Source organism: Pseudophryne corroboree, chromosome 6, assembly GCF_028390025.1.
Source record: "Pseudophryne corroboree isolate aPseCor3 chromosome 6, aPseCor3.hap2, whole genome shotgun sequence".
NCBI lineage: Eukaryota > Metazoa > Chordata > Amphibia > Anura > Myobatrachidae > Pseudophryne > Pseudophryne corroboree.
The window spans coordinates 40,173,374-40,179,480 of NC_086449.1; positions in this window are offsets into that span (position 1 = coordinate 40,173,374).

Here is a 6,107-nt window from a genome sequence, read left to right on the forward strand (position 1 = left end):
CATGCAACTGTGACAGGGAAGGTGGCCCCTCTCAGCTCTGGGCCCCATAGCAGCTGCACTCCCTGCACCTATGGTAGCTACACCCCTGTATATAACACATGTAACTGTGACAGGGAAGGTGGCCCCTCTCAGCTCTGGGCCCCATAGTAGCTGCACTGCCTGCACCTATGGTAGCTACACCCCTGTATATAACACATGTAACTGTGACAGGGAAGATGGCCCCTCTCAGCTCTGGGCCCATAGCAGCTGCACTCCCTGCACCTATGGTAGCTACACCCTGTATATAACACATGTAACTGTGACAGGGAAGGTGGCCCCTCTCAGCTCTGGGCCCATAGCAGCTGCACTCCCTGCACCTATGGTAGCTACACCCCTGTATATAACACATGTAACTGTGACAGGGAAGGTGGCCCCTCTCAGCTCTGGCCCCATAGCAGCTGCACTCCCTGCACCTATGGTAGCTACACCCCTGTATATAACACATGTAACTGTGACAGGGAAGGTGGCCCCTCTCAGCTCTGGCCCCATAGTAGCTGCACTGCCTGCACCTATGGTAGCTACACCCCTGTATATAACACATGTAACTGTGACAGGGAAGGTGGCCCCTCTCAGCTCTGGGCCCATAGCAGCTGCACTCCCTGCACCTATGGTAGCTACACCCTGTATATAACACATGTAACTGTGACAGGGAAGGTGGCCCCTCTCAGCTCTGGGCCCATAGCAGCTGCACTCCCTGCACCTATGGTAGCTACACCCCTGTATATAACACATGTAACTGTGACAGGGAAGGTGGCCCCTCTCAGCTCTGGCCCCATAGTAGCTGCACTCCCTGCACCTATGGTAGCTACACCCTGTATATAACACATGTAACTGTGACAGGGAACGTGGCCCCTCTCAGCTCTGGCCCCATAGCAGCTGCACTCCCTGCACCTATGGTAGCTACACCCTGTATATAACACATGTAACTGTGACAGGGAAGGTGTGCCCCTCTCAGCTCTGGCCCCATAGCAGCTGCACTCCCTGCACCTATGGTAGCTACACCCTGTATATAACACATGTAACTGTGACAGGGAATGTGGCCCCTCTCAGCTCTGGCCCCATAGCAGCTGCACTCCCTGCATCTATGGTAGCTACACCCCTGTATATAACACATGCAACTGTGACAGGGAAGGTGGCCCCTCTCAGCTCTGGGCCCATAGCAGCTGCACTCCCTGCACTTATGGTAGCTACACCCTGTATATAACACATGTAACTGTGACAGGGAAGGTGGCCCCTCTCAGCTCTGGGCCCCATAGCAGCTGCACTCCCTGCACCTATGGTAGCTACACCCTGTATATAACACATGTAACTGTGACAGGGAAGGTGGCCCCCCTCAGCTCTGGGCCCCATAGCAGCTGCACTCCCTGCACCTATGGTAGCTACACCCCTGTATATGACACATGTAACTGTGCCAGGGAAGGTGGCCCCTCTCAGCTCTGGGCCCCATAGCAGCTGCACTCCCTGCACCTATGGTAGCTACACCCCTGTATATAACACATGTAACTGTGACAGGGAAGGTGGGCCCCTCTCAGCTCTGGGCCCCATAGTAGCTGCACTGCCTGCACATATGGTAGCTACACCCTGTATATAACACATGTAACTGTGACAGGGAAGGTGGCCCCTCTCAGCTCTGGGCCCCATAGCAGCTGCACTCCCTGCACCTATGGTAGCTACACCCTGTTTATAACACATGTAACTGTGACAGGGAAGGTGGCCCCTCTCAGCTCTGGGCCCCATAGCAGCTGCACTCCCTGCACCTATGGTAGCTACACCCTGTATATAACACATGTAACTGTGACAGGGAAGGTGGCCCCTCTCAGCTCTGGGCCCCATAGCAGCTGCACTCCCTGCACCTATGGTAGCTACACCCCTGTATATAACACATGTAACTGTGACAGGGAAGGTGGGCCCCTCTCAGCTCTGGGCCCCATAGTAGCTGCACTGCCTGCACATATGGTAGCTACACCCTGTATATAACACATGTAACTGTGACAGGGAAGGTGGCCCCTCTCAGCTCTGGGCCCCATAGCAGCTGCACTCCCTGCACCTATGGTAGCTGCACCCCTATATATAACACATGTAACTGTGACAGGGAAGGTGGCCCCTCTCAGCTCTGGTCCCCATAGCAGCTGCACTCCCTGCACCTATGGTAGCTGCACCCCTGTATATAACACATGTAACTGTGACAGGGAAGGTGGCCCCTCTCAGCTCTGGGCCCCATAGCAGCTGCACTCCCTGCACCTATGGTAGCTACACCCCTGTATATAACACATGTAACTGTGACAGGGAAGGTGGGCCCCCTCTCAGCTCTGGGCCCCATAGTAGCTGCACTGCCTGCACCTATGGTAGCTACACCCTGTATATAACACATGTAACTGTGACAGGGAAGGTGGCCCCTCTCAGCTCTGGGCCCCATAGCAGCTGCACTCCCTGCACCTATGGTAGCTACACCCTGTATATAACACATGTAACTGTGACAGGTAAGGTGGCCCCTCTCAGCTCTGGGCCCATAGCAGCTGCACTCCCTGCACCTATGGTAGCTACACCCTGTATATAACACATGTAACTGTGACAGGGAAGGTGGCCCCTCTAAGCTCTGGGCCCCATAGCAGCTGCACTCCCTGCACCTATGGTAGCTACACCCTGTATATAACACATGTAACTGTGACAGGGAAGGTGGGCCCCTCTCAGCTCTGGGCCCCATAGCAGCTGCACTCCCTGCACCTATGGTAGCTACATCCTGTATATAACACATGTAACTGTGACAGGGAAGGTGGCCCCTCTCAGCTCTGGGCCCCATAGCAGCTGCACTCCCTGCACCTATGGTAGCTGCACCCCTGTATATAACACACGTAACTGTGACAGGGAAGGTGGCCCCTCTCAGCTCTGGGCCCCATAGCAGCTGCACTCCCTGCACCTATGGTAGCTACACCCCTGTATATAACACATGTAACTGTGACAGGGAAGGTGGGCCCCTCTCAGCTCTGGGCCGCATAGTAGCTGCACTGCCTGCACCTATGGTAGCTACACCCTGTATATAACATATGTAACTGTGACAGGGAAGGTGGCCCCTCTCAGCTCTGGGCCCCATAGCAGCTGCACTCCCTGCACCTATGGTAGCTACACCCTGTATATAACACATGTAACTGTGACAGGGAAGGTGGCCCCTTTCAGCTCTGGGCCCCATAGCAGCTGCACTCCCTGCACCTATGGTAGATACACCCTGTATATAACACATGTAACTGTGACAGGGAAGGTGGCCCCTCTCAGCTCTGGGCCCATAGCAGCTGCACTCCCTGCACCTATGGTAGCTACACCCTGTATATAACACATGTAACTGTGACAGGGAAGGTGGGCCCCTCTCAGCTCTGGGCCCCATAGCAGCTGCACTCCCTGCACCTATGGTAGCTACACCCTGTATATAACACATGTAACTGTGACAGGGAAGGTGGGCCCCTCTCAGTTCTGGGCCCCATAGCAGCTGCACTGCCTGCACCTATGGTAGCTACACCCTGTATATAACACATGTAACTGTGACAGGGAAGGTGGCCCCTCTCAGCTCCCCATAGCAGCTGCACTCCCTGCACCTATGGTAGCTACACCCTGTATATAACACATGTAACTGTGACAGGGAAGGTGGGCCCCTCTCAGTTCTGGGCCCCATAGCAGCTGCACTGCCTGCACCTATGGTAGCTACACCCTGTATATAACACATGTAACTGTGACAGGGAAGGTGGCCCCTCTCAGCTCTGGGCCCATAGCAGCTGCACTCCCTGCACCTATGGTAGCTACACCCTGTATATAACACATGTAACTGTGACAGGGAAGATGGCCCCTTTCAGCTCTGGGCCCCATAGCAGCTGCACTCCCTGCACCTATGGTAGCTACACCCTGTATATAACACATGTAACTGTGACAGGGAAGGTGGGCCCCTCTTAGCTCTGGGCCCCATAGTAGCTGCACTGCCTGCACATATGGTAGCTACACCCTGTATATAACACATGTAACTGTGACAGGGAAGGTGGCCCCTCTCAGCTCTGGGCCCCATAGCAGCTGCACTCCCTGCACCTATGGTAGCTGCACCCCTGTATATAACACACGTAACTGTGACAGGGAAGGTGGCCCCTCTCAGCTCTGGGCCCCATAGCAGCTGCACTCCCTGCACCTATGGTAGCTACACCCCTGTATATAACACATGTAACTGTGACAGGGAAGGTGGGCCCCTCTCAGCTCTGGGCCGCATAGTAGCTGCACTGCCTGCACCTATGGTAGCTACACCCTGTATATAACATATGTAACTGTGACAGGGAAGGTGGCCCCTCTCAGCTCTGGGCCCCATAGCAGCTGCACTCCCTGCACCTATGGTAGCTACACCCTGTATATAACACATGTAACTGTGACAGGGAAGGTGGCCCCTCTCAGCTCTGGGCCCATAGCAGCTGCACTCCCTGCACCTATGGTAGCTACACCCTGTATATAACACATGTAACTGTGACAGGGAAGATGGCCCCTTTCAGCTCGGGGGCCCCATAGCAGCTGCACTCCCTGCACCTATGGTAGCTACACCCTGTATATAACACATGTAACTGTGACAGGGAAGGTGGGCCCCTCTCAGCTCTGGGCCCCATAGCAGCTGCACTCCCTGCACCTATGGTAGCTACACCCTGTATATAACACATGTAACTGTGACAGGGAAGGTGGGCCCCTCTCAGTTCTGGGCCCCATAGCAGCTGCACTGCCTGCACCTATGGTAGCTACACCCTGTATATAACACATGTAACTGTGACAGTGAAGGTGGCCCCTCTCAGCTCTGGGCCCCATAGCAGCTGCACTCCCTGCACCTATGGTAGCTACACCCTGTATATAACACATGTAACTGTGACAGGGAAGGAGGGCCCCTCTCAGCTCTGGGCCCCATAGCAGCTGCACTCCCTGCACCTATGGTAGCTACACCCTGTATATAACACATGTAACTGTGACAGGGAAGGTGGGCCCCTCTCAGCTCTGGGCCCCATAGCAGCTGCACTCCCTGCACCTATGGTAGCTACACCCTGTATATAACACATGTAACTGTGACAGGGAAGGTGGGCCCCTCTCAGTTCTGGGCCCCATAGCAGCTGCACTCCCTGCACCTATGGTAGCTACACCCTGTATATAACACATGTAACTGTGACAGTGAAGGTGGCCCCTCTCAGCTCTGGGCCCCATAGCAGCTGCACTCCCTGCACCTATGGTAGCTACACCCTGTATATAACACATGTAACTGTGACAGGGAAGGCGGGCCCTCTCAGCTCTGGGCCCCATAGCAGCTGCACTCCCTGCACCTATGGTAGCTACACCCTGTATATGACACATGTAACTGTGGCAGGGAAGGTGGCCCCTCCCAGCTCTGGGCCCCATAGCAGCTGCACTGCCTGCACATATGGTAGCTACACCCTGTATATAACACATGTAACTGTGACAGGGAAGATGGGCCCCTCTCAGCTCTGGGCCCCATAGCAGCTGCACTCCCTGTACCTATGGCAGCTACACCCTTGGGGTTGTGCCCAACTCCACACCCTGATTCACCCATGCTGTATATAGTTACCCCCTTTCTTGGTTTATCGGGTTACGTTCATTAGGTCGACAGCACTTAGGTCGACAGTCATTAGGTCGACATGGAAAAGGTCAACATGAGGGTTTTTAAAAAAAAATCATTCTTTGAACTTTTTCATACTTTACGATCCACGTGGACTACAATTGGGAACGGGAACCGCAGCGGTAGCGGAGCGAGGTTCCTTGCCTGAAGCATGGCGAGCGAAATGATCCATGTGAGGGGACACGGTGCACTAATTGGGGTTCCCCGTCACTGTACGAAGAAAACGACACCAAAAACAGTAAAAAAAAACTCAGGTCGACCTATTGACCATGTTGATCAAAAGTGGTCGACCTAATGACTGTCGCCCTAAGTGCTGTCGACCTAATGACCCATACCCGGTTTATCATGCCCCCACCAGCCTCTGGATTGCCTCGCGAACACCAAACATGGGAAAGGCGGCATTTTCTTGAGTCTATTCTGCGCATTAATC